Below are 17,466 nucleotides of genomic sequence, written 5' to 3'. Positions count from 1 at the left end.
GTGTGAGTGCAGTTAGGGAAATAACTGCACTAACAACTATCATGACAATGGTAGTGAGTGAGAGAAGTAGGGGGTTGTGGAGGAGGAAGATGGAGGGCATTGGTGGTATGAATGTTGCACTGGTTAAGGGGGTATTAAATATTTTATAACTGAAACCCAACTACAAACATGTTTGCAAACATGGTGCTTAAAGAAATATGTTATTAGTGGTGGGAATGTTGCACTGATGATGGGGGGTGTTCTGTTTATAACTGAAACCCAGCTACAAACGTGCTTGTAATTATGGTCCTTAAATAAAGATTTACAAAAAAATACAAGGTTTCCTTAGTTATTTTTTCCTCATCTTATAGATTTCTTAATGTCACTTCTTTACAAGATAGCTTGCCACCTGTTTTGGTTCTGTACATTACATTGTAAATTTCCATGCTCCACTTCAGGAATTCCATTACAGGACCTACTTCCATGAATTTTCACTAGGGACACAAACTTGGGTAAAATACACAAAAGGACCAAACAATTGCAGCTTTCTTCACTAGGGATCAGCTCTATGTTTTGAGTCAAACAAAAGATCCATGTTTACATTGGCCAGGTGTCACCTACCTAGCACCAGCGTGGGTCTAGTCCCAACCTCCTTAGCACATGACTATGTAAAGTCTAGCGATCTAACTTAGGATGCATACTAGAATAGTTTAAGCTCATGATAGCAGCCTTAAATGCCAAATTCCTGCATGGTGGCACCCTCCTACCATAATCTTTCTTTTCTTTTCATTTTTTTAACGTAAGGAAAATGCCCAACAAGCTGTGAGTGGTCCAAGCATGTGGTTAGGATTTTTACCCTCCAGCAGCTATCACAGGTGTAAGCCCAGTTGGTGCAGGGATTTTCACTCACATACTCTCACATTGAGTTTCTATGTCCCTTGCCTTTGCCTCATGTCCTTTCTCTCTTTTTTTATTTATACGGTGATGTCAAGAATTATTACCTGGAATTATCATTTCTGGTAAAATGACATTTGACCATTCACATCAGCTTTAATTGGGGAAAATAAATATTTTTCAGAATTGAGAAGAATTTTTTAGACCTTTGTATGGAGGTAGAAGATTAAAGATTCTAAGAAATAGGGTTGGTTCTCATTGTTTTTGATTTTGGGTTGAAAAAATTCCCTCCTTTTTCATCCCTCTGCTCTGTATTGTTCTCAGTTTTACAGTGTCTTCATTATTTTATTACCAATCATGTTCATTTCATTTTGCACTTATTTTGTCTGTTTTTTATTTGTTGGTTCTGTGAATTCATGACAATTTTTATTTTATATTTTTACTTACTATTACTTTTTTTCCCAAGATTTTATGAAACTGTACTGGAACTATATGATAGGAATGAGTAAAAGAAAGAAAGCAAGATCTATGAACTATTTATAAACTCTGTCTATGAACTCTTTAGCCAAATGCCTTTTTTTTCCACAACATAATATCATAATATTTTAGCCAGTGATTTTATATCATAACACCTGAGAATAAACTGTGAGTATACTAGATTTTTTCCAGGTAGCAATACTAAATGTTCCTGCACAGTGCAGTGACAATTTGTTCCAAGGCATACAACAGGGAATTGAAGGAACACCAAGAAATAGAAGTAGTTTATTCGGGGGCCAGAGAGATAGCACAGTGGTAAGGCATTTGCCTTGCATGTGTCCTACCCATGACAGACCTGGATTCAATTCCTGGCATCTCATATGGACCCCGAGCCTGCCAGGGGCGATTTCTGAGCGCAGAGCTAGGAGTAAGCCCTTAATGTCACTGAGTGTGACCCCCCAAAATATTTTTAAAAGATGAGAAAGAAAAAGAAATAGCTGATTCTAAAAAGTTTGTTTTTCATTCTGAAGAGGGTAAAAACCTTTCCCTCTTACCAGAAAACAAAAGACCAGAGTTTTATAGAGTGCCTCCCAGTTATAGGATATACCCCAGATCCTGATAGACTTTTCTGGATTAAAAAAAAAATGTCTCTTGCATTGGCTTGCTAGCAAGCAAGAAGAGCAAAATCAATCAGGCTTGGCTCCAACAGCCATTTTGGGCACTGGCTCTGAATGTAGGAAAGGTATCAAAGGAAATTGGTATTGGCCTGGAGAATCCCAAAGGTTAGGGTTGGCATGTGCTCCAGAAATGAGTGAGGGCAGAGGAACACTCTTAATTTACATGCTCAGATAAGGAGATTTAGTTTTCCTCTTGAAAGTTGTTGCCCTGGTTCTGAAGGAGGCAGGTAGGAGGTGTGTCGTGGAATGAGGGTGTCAGTTTATAGGGTGCATGTGACTTCCGCTTGGGGGAAAAAAGACCTGTTAGAGGCATTGAACAAATTTGGACAAATAAATCATTCTGGGCTCTGTGCGTGTTCTTCCTCCCTGGCAAGATCAGCACCCTCTAGTCTAGGTGAATCTCCTTTGTGCCCTGGGGTGATCAATCTTAGTGCTCATTAAAAAGGTGGGTCACCCGTGAGCTCTGTGGTCTTCCTTTTCAGATTTCTCTAGAGCCTGTAATAAAATCAACCTGTAATATGTCTTCAGGCGCTGAGATACTCCCAAGGTATTTATTTAATAGAGTACAGTAGTTGTGCAAAACCCCAGGCTCTTTCACCCTTTCAAAAGAACCTCATTTGCTCATATTTGCAGCTCTGGGATTTGTATTTTACAAGATAACCTGGAAGTGCCTAAAGAGGCCGTTGAGTATTTCATATTTTATTTCTCTCATACTTGGCCTTTTGAGCAACTTTCATTTTAAAGTTAGAAAAAAACATTCCAGCCATTAGTGTGACTCCCGATATGCTTCATAAACTATTCATAAAAATAAAAAAACAAACAAACCAAAAATGTGATTCTAGCCAAGTTGCTTCCTTGGCTTCTTCCTCCTTGAGGTATTTTTTCCCCAGCTTGTTATGCTCCCTCTACCTTCTTGATTAATCCTTGGGGGCTTTGCTTAATGATGCATAGCCTGTATATATATATCCCAGGTCACAGTTCCACAAGGCTACTGTAAAACATAGGACTTCCTCTCTATCATAGTCTCTCCTTTGGTTTGACCTATGATCTTTCACAAACCTATGTCTAGTCCCTATGCTCTTCTCTAGTATCAAACACTTTTGAAAAGCTATTTAATGAGTTTGGCTCTGTGAGGTCTCTTAGTCCCACACATGTGGTGGCTGGAAAGCTGAGAAGGTAGTTGGCTGTGTTCTTTTCATTTCTTCTTTTGCTTAAAAGCTAGATGTGACATAGAGAATTGACATTGGTGTTGAATCATGGGATGAAGAATAAAGATTGATGGTGCTTTTTCTCTTTGAAAATGGTAAAGTTTGACGACTGGGAGTCACAGCAATAAATAGAAGTAGGATCAAAATTTAGTGCTCTAATTTTTACTTTTGAAGTCTCCCTAATAAATAGCTTCCCATCTATCTGCTCAGTCAGCCAAGTAAGCATTCATTTCTCCATCCATCCACTATTCATCTATGTGTTATTTATCCCTTCTTTTATTATCTACCCATCACCTATCCATCATTGATTCCTTGATCTAACCTTCCATAACTGGTTGATGTATTAACCCATCTATCCAATAATTAGAATAGCTATAATGTACCCCATTTTAGGCACTGAAGTAATTGAGCTGATGAGTATTCATCCTTATGATGCTGACATCTCAATGAGTCAAGAATAATCAGACACCCGACATCAGGTATAAATGTAAGGTATTTAGTACAGTGAGGCATATGACATCACATTTTTTGTAGGTCAAAGGTATTTTAGTTAGTCATTTCATATGAATTAGGGCACAGTGATGTCATTAACCTTTGGTAGGTTCCCAGTGAAGGGATGGGAGTCCATAGCTTCCTAAATCTGCAAAACACCAAATGTCAGGGCCAGTGAGGTGGCGTTAGAGGTAAAGTGACTGCCTTGCAAGTGCTAGCCAAGGAAGGACAGCGGTTCGATCCCCAGGCGATTTCTGAGTGCTTAGCCAGGAGTAACCCCTGAGCATCAAATGGGTGTTGCCTGAAAAACCAAAAAAAAAAAAAAAAAAAAAAAAAAAAAAAAAACACCAAATGTCTAGTTCATTTGAAAAAAAAAAAAGGTAATTGAAATCAGGTATTATTTACAGTTCATGTTGTTTTATTAAGTGTTATGAGCCCATGAAGTCTTTAAAAGCAGCTGACAGGAAGTGACTTGTTGAGTTTTTACCTTGTTTTAATGCTCCCATTTGCCAGACCGTATGACCAGTATTTCAAAAATATGCTAAGCTTTTTCTTGAATAAATTGCTAGAGCTTAAAACAGGCTTTGCATTATTCAAAGTAGGTAAAGGAAGAGTAAGCAAGATGACCCAGTGTTAAACATTCATGTCTCACCGCTCAATTGCAAACATACCCTATCTTTATGAAAACTTCTCCAAAAATGTTGAAATAAATTTTATACAATGAGTCTATTTTTTTCCCTTTTACAAAATATACAAAAGCAGGTGTCTAGACTTCCTGGAGTGTCGAAAAAGAAAAAGTGTAAAAAGAGGAGAAAAGTCTTGGCTTTTAATGTTTACTTGTTTTCAGGTGCAGTTAGGGTTGTTAAGAAAACATTGGCAAAACTTCCCAGGGGTTCATGTTGCTGTGATATTTGGTTTTTAGGATTTTATGGCAGTAACCAACTGCTACTACTAAGAGTCAGTGATAGGGAGCATAGCTCCTACTGCCAGAGTATCAACTGATTTTCATACTTGATTCTCATACTTTCTGGGAGTGTTACTATGAGTGGCACATTTTAACACATTTACCATATTTTTGCTCAATAAAATGCACCTGACCATAAAATGCACATTGATTTTAGATACCTTCCTCCCCTGCACTCAGGCTTCAGCTGCAGGCAGCATTTGCTCCACAAGACACACTTTTGGTGGGAAAATGTATGTCTTGTACGAAAAATATGGTAAGTGACACAGACATTTTAATGCCCGAGTCTCAATTTCTTTATTTGTAGGGTGACTATATAAGATGGATGTACTGCTGGAGTGGTTTTAAAGAACAAGTGGGAGAATGTGAGTGCTTACAAAAATTTAGAATCTATTTCTAATCCATTATTGTTATTAGATTACCTTATTAGGTATTTTGATTAGAATATTGTTAATAGTGAGGAGGATTTTCAACATACATATCTTTCATCTACTCAGAAGGTTGTAAATAATTTATGATATTTATTATTTTTCCAAAGGTTTATCTTATGTCTTTCTCTATAGTACTCAAACTCTGTGGACTAAATGACTCAGTTTTTCCTGTCTGTTGAGCTCTGGCTTTTTTTTTTTCTTTTCAGAAAAACAGTTTGCAGTAATATTTTATGCCATTTACGGGTAGGACCAGATTTTGGTAGGAAATATCATAAACATAAAATTTCTCATAGGTGGATCAGAAAGACTTTTGATATAATCTTTCTAATCTGCTATATATATAAAAACAAAGAAGAGAAACTACTTATTGTAAAAATCAAGTTCAACCTCCTACCTGATTTCTAGACGTTGCCTGTTGTAATCATTTTAGAAAAGATATTTAAACATTTATTTGACACTATATTATGCTGGGAATTTGGGGGTATTTAAAATAAATTTTAACTACAATTTGAACTCAGGATAAATAGTAATGAAAAGATATTTCTATAATACTGATGGCATAATTTATCAGGGAAAAAATCAACTTTAGTTATGTCAAAGTACTTCAATTCCACATTCTTTTCATTTTTTCCATTACTTTGTGAGTTCTAATCAGGGCATAAGAGCCCTGGTCACTCTTAGGGATTAGGGCAGGCTTGAAAAAGACATCCTGTGGTTGCAAGAATCAAACCAGGACCTCACATATGAAAGGAACATCCTTTCCCATTTGAACCACATTACTGACCCTTAATATCTCCTTTATAACGTGAATCATAAAGAAGAGATTGGGGTTATTATATGGCCCTTTGGGCATCTATTTTTTGAGAAATACTATAATTTATTTTAATATGTTATATATACTTAAACTATATTATATAGTTATATAATAGAATATAGAATAATAATAGAAATATTGTAATTTTCTTGTTTTCTGCCACTTCAGCTCTTCAACTATATCTTTAAAATATCCACTGCTGCCACATGAGACAGTATTATTTTTAGGCTTCCTTGGATGAAAAGGATGTAAGACCAATTATCATTTATTCACACAATAATTCAGTGCAACAAATCACTCAAAACTAAGTAACATCTGTTTCACAAGCTTATGGGTCAGAAATCTATATATACTAACCTAGAAATCTATATATACTAATCTATACTAACCATAAAAGATTGATTCTCTCAGTCTTGTCTGACTTATTTAGATATATCTATTCGTTATAGCCACACTGACAATGGGTCTATATATCTCTTTATCATTAAGTAAACAAGCTTGTGCTTGTTTGCCTGGCAATAACAGTGTCAAGGCAAGCAAGTTCTGACATGTAAATATATTTCGAACCTCCGTAAGTGCCAGATTACATTGGTAGTTGTCTAAGGTAAGTCACAAGGACTGCTTAGTAACAAGGGGTGGAGAATTGACTTTGCTTCTTTAGTTTAAAAAATAAAAATTAATATGACATACACATGTATGAGAAAAGGAGAATAAAGTTAGATATAGTGGAGCATGATTTTAATATGCCTATTCAAGTCCACTTATATGAAGATACCATAAGAAGCACTTTTCCCCCCCTCAAAGTGCAGTCTGGAACTGAAGTCCTGGAACTGAAGGAGGCAGCTAAAAGCTATATGTGTTTAATGATCAGGTGAGTCTTATAGAGCGAAAATTGGGTAATTTACTGGCTTATAGAAATACAAAAGATTCAGTTTAGCTAACCTCTGTTATAACTGCCTAAGTACAAAAATAAAGTGGTTATTGTTCTAACGTAACTTTTCAGGTATACTTACCACAGTGTTGATTTCTTTTTCAAGCAAATTGCCTCAGTGATGGATGGCAAAGAGAATTCCAGATCTTTCTAGACTCACCTCACCAGCTTCACAGTTCAGGATAAAAAAAAAAATCCTACAACTTATTTCATTGGCTGAGATTGAGTCGCAAGGCCCCTCTAGGAACCAATCACTACATCCTAATGCTTTTTCTGACTGAATGTATACAGATCCATGGAGAGTGAGAAAAAAAAAAGTATAGATGGAGACTAAAGAAATGTTGGTTTCCTTTTGGAGATCTGGCATGCTCTTCCCAGAAAAGAGGTAGCAGTTGCCAGAAGTTGAAATGATAGATTTCTCTGACAGTCAGAATTTGGGAGGAGATTATGTGTATGCTGATTGCTAAGATGCTGCAAGTGAGGAAATACAGAATGGAGAGCAGTCAGGCCCTCTGGAAAGTTTGAAAGAAGTTTTTGTCTTCAATATAGAACGCTAAATTCAAGTGGATGAGTCAGGTGGGTGGGTGGAGGGAGGCAGAAAGGGAGTAAAATGAAGGAATAGAACAAGAAGATTAATAGAAAGTCAGAGGAGAGAATGTAGTAAAGGGAAAATAGCAAATAAAGAAAGTAAAAAACAGGGAGAAGAGGCATGAAGGGAGCAAGAATGGGAACTAGAGTCTTCAACTTGAATTTTGTGGTATTTTGCTGTTTCTGATTTTTTTTTTCTTTTAGAAGTCAGATCAAATTGTTCTAAGACTCTTCTTGCAAGCCTTTTCGTCAGCTTCCTCGTTTCTAAAATAGGAACGAAAATACATGTCCAGACTGCCACATCATTTAAAATGATCTAATAGAAATACCCTTTATAAACATTATGCACATCTGAGGCACAATTGTGCCTTTGACTTCCAAACAATTTTATAGACAGTACCATCTCCCACCCCACCCTTTCCTCTATATATAGAAGGACTGACTCTCAGAAGACATTGTACTCGAACATTCCTAGTTTTCCTTCTCTTAGTGGCAGATGGAAATCTATGTGCTTCAAGGTGTAGCCCCAAGAAACTTTACATATGCATATGCATTGTATATGTGGGGTGCACTATATATATATATACCTTATTTATTAAATAGTTTATAAATTAACATATCAAACATTAACATTGTACATTAACATGTAAAAATAATGAGATAATAGGAGTGAAATAGGAAATCAGTCCAAGTTTTTGATTATTCTGTTTTGAACACCCAGTGATGCTCAGGGGTTATGCCAGCTCTGTACCTAAGAATTACTCCTAGACTTCTCAGGAGACCATAGGGGCATATAGGATGCATGGGATCTAACCAGGATGAGTCACATGCAAGGCAAGTGCCCTATCTACTCTAATATATCTCCAGCTCTCCAGGTTTATGATAAAGAAACATATATGGGTAATGTGTAATTATACATGTGACCAAAACTCAAGGGCGGGATGAGAATATTTTCATCTCAGTTCTTAAACAGTTTGATGTTAAATGGGTTGGAATATTTATTTTAACATGAAAAAATAAGTATACAAAATAAGTCAAATGCTTCTCCCATTTTAGATATTTTACGAATATAATTTTATGAATATTTACCATTACTGTATTCTGGAAATTTTTAGTGGGCATGTTTACAAAATATAATAGTCATCATGTACTCACCACCCAGTATGAACAACTGATGAGTGGCTATATTTAATTTGAGGCTTGTTTCATCTTCGATTAAATATCATATAAAATTTCTTAATAATCATTCAATATTAGGGGCTGGAATATTCGGGGCACAGTGGTAGGGTGTTTGCCTTGCACACCACTGATCCAGGATGGATGCGGGTTCGATCCCTGGCATCCCATATGGTCCCTGAGCCAGGAGCGATTTCTGAGCACAGAGCCAGAAGTAACCAATGAACGCCCTGGAGTTTGGCCCCAAAATGAAAAACGAACAAAAATAACCATTCATCATTCTATTTTTACTTTTATGTGGATACACTATTTTAGTTATAGATATTATTAGTGCTTTAGAATTAATAGTATTATAGTACTGGTAAGGTAATCTGGATAAGAGATCAAGTTAAATTTTTCATTGCATTTTTAGGACACCATATGCCAACAACGCAACTGACTTGTGTAATTTTCCCTGATATTTGAAATTATTGCCAAGTGCTTTGTATGTGAATTTTGCAGAGCTGATTACTGGAAGGAACTGAAGGTGCACAGTCAGTAATGGACAGCAAGCAATGCATTTGGAAAAGTTTGTCAGAAAACTTTGCCATGGAAATCATCCCCTCTACTGCTCTGACTTCCATTAAGATCTATGAAGGTTGCAGTGGAAGGTCCTGTAAGAAAGGAAGGATCAGGCATGGAAGTTGCTTTAATATTGTGATTACCAGTAGATCCAGCTAATTCTGAAAAGGTGCTTGCTAGATAGATGATGATATTCGTTTTGGCAGAGGCAGGCAAGGCTGATAAGGCAAATGACAGATGAACCTTTGGAAAAATTCCAAAAGGGCTTCCCATTGGCAAGATGCCAGGGAGTACAGCCAGCACTAATGGCGCAGAATTTTTCTTGAACGTCCAGTGAACTGCCTGTTCAAAATAATAGTTTAAATACCTGCTGCATTTGTTATGCATGTGTATGATTGCAATCAAGGTATAACTCTAGTAGATGAGAAGAGAAAAACTATAATTTTCTGCTTAGTATCTTAACTGTCTCACTTTCATTTTGATAGTTTTATTTATCTTCTTCTCCATTAAAAAAAACTCCATATTGCAAATTTATTGAATGGTAATGGACTAAAAATATGGGGTTCATTACAGAGCGTTGTATTTATTGCAGTGTTAATTAAATAAAAGCATTGTAATCTTTCCAAATTGAACAATTATGTTCATTTAAACATTCTAAACAGAAAAAAATCTTTTATATACTAATTGAGTTGCATAATGAAAAGCATGTGTAATGGAAACTTAAATCAAAACAAATACTGAGATAATCTGAACTATTTTTTAAACCATACAAAATGTCTACCTTCATCTTTATTAGAGATATTCCTATAGCAAGCTCACTTGCAGAACTTGTGACCCCTGAGCAGCATCTATAGGTTTTAGAACCCACTGACCAGTCTTACATATCAGCTAGCCAACCTTTGGACATCAACATTCTTGTTGGCTACCAACCACAGCCCCTGGCTGCTAGCCCGGATCCTGACAGGCGGGTGTGAGGTCTGTAGGCCAAGCTGACAGCCCTTTTGCAGGGTCTGATGAATGCTTTTGGCAACAGATTGCTATGTTCTGATAGTCTGACAGAAGTGCTCCATCTGAGAAATGTTCAGTCTCCCAGATTTCCTAGGGTCAGGATTTCTGAAAGGCCTTTGATACTGATTTTTATACCCAGAAGGGTTTTCATTGGCTCTTGAAATTCCCACCTGCTCCCTCAGCTCTCTTAGGCAGTTTGAGGTTAGTGACAAAAATTGGGACGTCATCAGCATTAAAATAATTCACTTTATTGGTGCACTTCAGTCAAGATATTTTGCTGTCTATATGTGTCATTCTACTTGCTGCATCAGTTATTTAGAACCAAATCCTAATGTAATATTGAGATGATGAAAAGGAAGTACAGAGAGAAAAACAGGCATATTTCTTCCACACGATGTTCATTTGTTGGTTTTATAGAAGGATTTATAGGGAATACTTGGTTTTCCCTCATCTTATTTTCTTGTTTTGAAATGGTCTTTAAGATTTTTTAACTCTATTATTGCTATGTCTTGGGCATAAGGAAAATCATGAAAGTTTCTTTCCATTCTCTGATACCTAGAGTTTGCTGGGATTATTAACAGGCTTAAGGATAAATCACTGCACTAAAACCTTCTGTTATTAAAGATTGAAACAGTAAGTTGCTTTGGAAGCAAATTCCTACCTGCTTGATCCTGAAGGTGAGGTTTAAGAAACATGAGTATCTAATAATAATTCCCATGCTGACTAAAATATATTAATAAAAAAGGCTTATGTCAGCCTAAATAAAAATACTTAGTCACAGAGATTTTGGTTGGGCATTTGAGTCAGATACATTTTCTCCCTATCCAACTCATAAAACATGATCAGGGTTTCACTCAAGCTAAAGGAATTTAAATGGATCAAAAGACTAGATAAAATTCTTAAAGTCCACCCTATGTCTCATGTTGTAAACATGAGGATGATCAACTATAGATAAATACTCAATGATTTAGAAAATCCTTGATTCAATAACTTAGACAAGTAAAAGTTAATACTGGATTTGCTTTCTGTCATGAATCTTGACTATAAGATGGGAACGAATAGGTCATTTAAAGAAAAGCCTGATTAGTGAATTCTCATGCTTCATTGTTCTGTCAACCCCAATCATGAGCTTGAGGAAGCCTCTGCATGGATGGAACAAGATACTGGCTCTTAATAAACATGTCTATTCCTTGACCACCTTCTCTTTCCTCCCATTACCGAGTGCTGCTATTTAAGCTCACTTGTCACTTAATTTTTTTCCTGTTTGTCATGGCTCCCACAGTATTGAAAGATTCTATCTTGGGAGATTAGCTACAGATAAAGCATGGTGTAGGAAGAAGTTCCCAAAATGTTTATAAGGAGATGACAGATACTTTATTCCTAGTAGCATCTCCATTTTGTTGTGAGATTATGCCTGGAATTTGCAGAGAAAGCTCTCGGGAGCTTTGGATATTCTGAGCCATAAGACTATTACTGCCACTGCTGCTGCTGCTGATAGCACAACAAACACCATTTATCTAAAATATTATAACTAGTAAGTAAGAATTGTTTTATGTTTTTGTGGTTTAACTCTCTTAGCTACTATTCTGTACAGGTACTACAACAAAGTTTTATCTCTTTGAACACTCACTCTATTCTAAGCTTTGTATTACTGATGATGTTAAAGTCTATACAATCAGTACCTTGTGGATATACAATATATCACACTCTAGAAAATCTGGCACAGGCTATTTCCTGGCAGTTTCAAAGCAATTTGGGAAGGTTCACATTTGTGTCCCCAATTAATGGAGGTGTACTCTAAGGGTAGGAGGACTTACTGAATTCATTTGTAATTTCAACGAACAATAAATGTAGTTTTCAAGTTTAGACCTGAGATGCCTCTTTTTCTTTAGGTTTTATGTATCTTCTAGACGAGATAGCTATGACTATCTTCTCTTTTTATTTTCAGCTGAGATAATTCACAAATGTAGTAAAAGTGAAACTTTTACTTGTAACACTGGAAAGTTAACTGATCTAAAAATCTTTTTCATCCGAACAGAGTGATGACCAGATCATGTGCATTCAAGTTGTCCAGAGCCAAGTTTTCTTTCCATTGATGTGCATAATTAGACGATGGCCATTGAGTTTTGAGAAAGAGTCAAAAACAGTCTTTGAAAGCTAAGGCTCACCATTCTCTAGTTAGTTCACTCAACACATTACTGAACTCTTTACTAAATTACAAGTGCCGTTAGGTCCTGCTGATACCTTGGTGAGAAAGAAAGGAAACAGCCTAACCTACTTACGTCAAATAAACATACAATAGCCAATAAATTTCCACTTTTTTGAATCCTCAAATTTTCCATCTTTAATATAGAAACAGTAATTATTGTTTGTTTTCAGCCTGTGAACTTTTTTTTTTCCTGAGTTCTGGGCATAAGTTAAACAAAAATTCTGTGTAACTGAATTACAAATGACTTATAAGTTTAAGGAAAGTTATAATAAATGAGTCAGGAGAGGCCGGTGAGATGGCGCTAGAGGTAAGGTGTCTGCCTTGCAAGCGCTAGCCAAGGAAGGACCACTGTTCGATACCCCTGCGTCCCATATGGTCCCCCAAGCCAGGGGCAATTTCTGAGCTTTTACCCAGGAGTAACCCCTGAGCATCAAATGGGTGTGGCCCCCCCAAAAAAACAAAAAAAAATAAGTCAAGAGAAAATAATTATAGAACATGTTAAATCTATGGAATGGTGTTAAGAGGGTCCAAGAGATTTTTTTCTATTAAGGGAATAGACAGTAATTATGTGGCTTGGCAGACCATTTAATCTCTGTCACAAACTAAATGCCGACTTTATGATGCATAAACAGTTACAGGCTGTGTAAATGAATAATCATAAAACTTTGACTATTGTCAGTGGCCGACCAAATACCAGTGGACATAGTTTCCTCACTCTGGTCTAGAAAATAACAAGGTAGATACCATTCAAGAGAACCTGAAGAGAATTCCTTTCAGTGAGGTTGAGAAGTAAAATAGAGAGTTCAACTGAAAGGAGTGGATTGGAGAGAAAGAGAAAATGTGGAGTGAATAAAAGAGAGAGAACATCAGATAGAGGAATAGCAAAAGTGGGTATGTTAATAAGACCTAGTAAGATTGAGCGACAACTGTACTGGAAATGTGAGAGATTATGGGGACTATATAGGTAGGCAAGGATTTCAACATGGGGAACCCTGTTGGTTAATGTGAATTGATGTAGAGAGAGCTTTCCCATCCTTTTACTCGGGAGACAGGATATATCCATCTCCATTTAGCATTTTGGTTCCATTGGATCCAAAAAAGTCCCAATAGCATCTATAATCAATATCTCTCTCTCTTACACACACACAACACACATAAACACGCATATACACAAAAATTTTCTCTCACCTCTCTCTTTTTTTGAGAGTGATGATAAGAAATAGTATGCCTAAGTGAATTCCATGAAGTTGATTTCACTCATAAATCTTTGAAAAATGCTTATTTATAATTGGCCTTATTTCCTTACAATGATAGCTGTTATTTAGGGCTGATAATTGTGCATACATATCATTACCAAGGAAGGGGAAACCTCAGCAGTTCACAAGTTCAGTTCAGATAAGAAGTGTAATATTTTGTTGCTTAAGCTTCCTTCCTGAGCCAACCTGAGAATTCAACCTTCCTATTTATTTTCTCTAGAGGCCAACTCCTGAGCAAGGAGCTTTTGGTTTCGGAATTGGTCTCTAAAAATTCTAGTTTCTCTGTGAATCTATGGTCTATTTTCTTCTGTATTTCTTGCCATGAGAGATTTTCTAGGACCCTACATAGTTTGTTCCTCATTCAGTTACCTTCGCACACGCCTGGGAGAAATTTTTCTCCTGTATAGAGTTTCTTACTGGGAGCAACTACTTCTAGTCACTGTTCACCAGGAGGTAGTTGTCAGGGCAACACAAAAAGTTTTGAAATATCTGAGAACTTCATTTTCCCACTAGGCACCACTGTAGCTTTCTTTCCTACTTTAATGGGATTTCAGGACATCATTGAGATGAACTTAGCCAACATTTTCCAACCTCACATGTCCCATGATCACGATATCTGCCTTCTATTGACTGCATATATTTTTTCTGGATTGAATGAAATTTCAAACACAAATTTCTCCTTTTATTTCCGGAAATGTTGTGCGTCATTGTAAATCATATGTAATTATGTGCATAAGAACCAAAAAAGAGAAATATTTGGGTTGGAACTCTAAAGCTTTGATTTGGCTACTTGAACTAGTTAGATCCAATTGAATGGAGTCACTTTCAATATCCCCCAAATGGCAGTTAAGTAGTAGTAATGGTGGGTTGAGTGAGAGAGTCATTTTCATTCAAATAAAAACAAATTAGCTTTAATGAATGGATTGATCCTTGACAACATAAAAAAAAAAAAACCTTCATATTTGAGAAACTAGCAGAAATAATGGCTTTGTGTTAGTGTGCTTGAGAGTGGGAAAGAGAGGACAGTAAAGGAAGGAAAGGAAGAAAGAAAAGAGGAAAACAAAAGAAAACGAAAGAGAGAAGGAAGGAAGGAAGAAAAAGAAAGAGAGAAAGAAAGAAAGAAAGAAAGAAAGAAAGAAAGAAAGAAAGAAAGAAAGAAAGAAAGAAAGAAAGAAAGAAAGAAAGAAAGAAAGAAGGAAGGAAGGAAGGAAGGAAGGAAGGAAGGAAGGAAGAAAAAGAAAGAAAAGAAAGGAAGGAATGAAGGAAGGAAGGAAGAAAGAAAGAAAGGAAGAGAAAAAGAGAGAAAGAGAAAGGAGAAAGAAGGAAGAAAGAAAGAAAGAGAAAGAAAGAAAGAAGAAAGAAAGAAAGAAAGAAAGAGAAAGAAAGAAAGAAAGAAGAAAGAAAGAAAGAAAGAAAGAAAGAAAGAAAGAAAGAAAGAAAGAAAGAAAGAAAGAAAGAAAGAAAGAAAGAAAGAAAGATAATCAGAGATGAGAAAATATAGGCTGTTCTACTTTCATCAGTTTTAATGTGTTTGAAAAGAAAAAGACCCCATTAATATTCAAATAGAAATAAAAAGAGTATTTCTTCAAAAGTCACAATTTTACTGACCATCAGTAAGATTTTGTTTGTCTACTTGTTTTTAAGTTATGGACAAGTTAAAGATTGGCTATTTATCTAAAACTCTTGCACTGTGATTGAAATCAACTCAATATATATGAAATTAGAGTACTAAAAGAATAGTCCTCCTTGAAGCAACTTGTGTTAGTACTAAATAAACTAATTTTGACCAATTGAAAACTTTGGGAAATTATTAGGAGACAATAATTGCGAGGAAAAATGGGAAGTTGGAGAAGTGAGCAGTTGCCAAGGGCTAGAAGGAAGGGAAGCATAGCAGAAGAGATATTTGGATCAATGTCCACAACCATATTAGTCTATTCAGACTTGCCATTATTTTGAAAAATTAGCTTTTATTGTTGAGCTCTGAAACCTGTTTTAAGGCTGTAGAATAGAGTTTATTATAGGCAAGATATGAAGGAGGTGAGACTAGCTCTGGTCCTCTGACTTTCACGGAAAAAAGGTGATCTAAGAAGAATGCTGCCTCTAGAATCCCTGCAATGAGGTAATGGGAAGAAGTTACTTTGTGGTGGGGTATTATTAAGATAATTGCAAATGAGGAGAAAATGGATAGTTATAAACGAGGCAGAGAGAGGAGGAGTCTTTGTTTTTCTGATAAATAAAAACTCAGATAAATTTTTATGAGTCAATAGCTCCCAACTCTACCCAAATAGATTTCAAATTTTAAGTTTTATAAATGTATTATCATCCACTGATTTTCTCTTTTTCTTTCTTCTTTCTTTCTTTCTTTCTTCTTTCTTTCTTTCTTCTTTTTTTCTTTCTTTCTTTCTTTCTTTTCTTTCTTCTTTCTTTCTTTCTTTCTTTCTTTCTTTCTTTCTTTCTTTCTTTCTTTCTTTCTTTCTTTCTTTCTTTCTTTCTTTCTTTCTTTCTTTCTTTCTTTCTTTCTTTCTTTCTTCTTCTTCCTTCTTCTTCCTTCCTTCCTTCCTTCCTTCCTTCCTTCCTTCCTTCCTTCCTTCCTTCCTTCCTTCCTTCCTTCCTTCCTTCCTTCCTTCCTTCCTTCCTTCCTTCCTTCCTTTCTCTTTCCTTTCTTTCTTTCTTTCATTTTCTTTCTTGCCACACCCACGGATGCTCAGGAATTACTCCTGGCTATATGCTCAGAAATCGCTCCTGGCTTAGGGAACCATATAGAATGCTGGAGATCGAACCACAATCTGTCCTAGGTCAGCACGTGCAAGGCAAATGCCCTACCGCTTGTGCCATCACTACGGCCTCGTCCACTAATTTTCTATTATTCCTTTCAGGTGATGACACATGGATATAGGAGACTGAAAAAATAAGCTGATAATAAGGCACAGCAATGAATGGTTTGTTTATATTCTCTTTAAAGGTAATGCAGTGCTCGCTTAGGCAGCACATATACTAAAATTGGAACAATACAGAGAAAATTAGCATGGCCCCTTGCGCAAGGATGACACGCAAATTTGTGAAACATTCCATATTTTTAAAAAAAGGTAATGCATTTTTGTGGCAATAAAATATAAACTTTCACACTTATTTTCCCCTCAATGATATCTTTGCTTCACATAAAATAAACCACTAATTTATTTATTGTTTAGCTTTCTGTGAAACATTTATTGATTAATGACTTCTTAAAAACATTAATTGATTGCTGGCTTAGAAATAATCTTCCAATAATCTTATTGGAATCATAGCTCATCATCCATAGACTAGTATACCAGACACCAGGCAGAGTGTACAAAAAGGAAAGGCTAGCAATAAATGTAGGGAAAAATTATGCCCTGTTGGAGGAATGAAAGATAGGCCATTCAGGGAAGGCAGTACTTGATCTATTCTTTGTAGCTTAAATAAATACTTTTATAAAATTTAGAACCACATGAAATGACGAACAGGAATTTTGAATTTTTTTTTCTGTAATTTGGTACTTCCAAGTGTTGAGAATAATTTTTTTTATTAAAAATATCTACAGCATTTCATGGATTGGGAGGATTAACAGCAATGAGGTACCATCTCATGCCATGTGACTGGCACACATCACAAAAACCAAGATCAGTGCTGGCAAGAATGTGGGGAGAAAGGAACTCTCATTCACTAACAACTATCATGACAATGGTAGTGAGTGAGAGTAGAATGCCTGTCTCTAATATAGGCAGGGGGGTAGGGAAAGAGGTAGATGAGGGACATTGGTGGTGGAAAGGTTGCACTGGT

General features: G+C 36.1%; 1 non-coding gene across 1 annotated transcript; it reads left to right on the top strand.

Moving 5' to 3' along the window:
- The first annotated feature begins 16,635 nt into the window (after positions 1-16,635).
- LOC126015150 (U6 spliceosomal RNA) lies at positions 16,636-16,743 on the top strand. Its single transcript, XR_007498043.1, has one exon. It is a non-coding gene; the product is annotated as a U6 spliceosomal RNA (small nuclear RNA).
- The last annotated feature ends 723 nt before the right edge of the window (positions 16,744-17,466 follow it).

The sequence above is a fragment of the Suncus etruscus genome, chromosome 7, assembly GCF_024139225.1.
Source record: "Suncus etruscus isolate mSunEtr1 chromosome 7, mSunEtr1.pri.cur, whole genome shotgun sequence".
NCBI classification, from domain to species: Eukaryota; Metazoa; Chordata; class Mammalia; order Eulipotyphla; family Soricidae; genus Suncus; species Suncus etruscus.
Note: the sequence above shows the minus strand (reverse complement) of the source record. Positions and strands in the feature narration are given on the sequence as shown.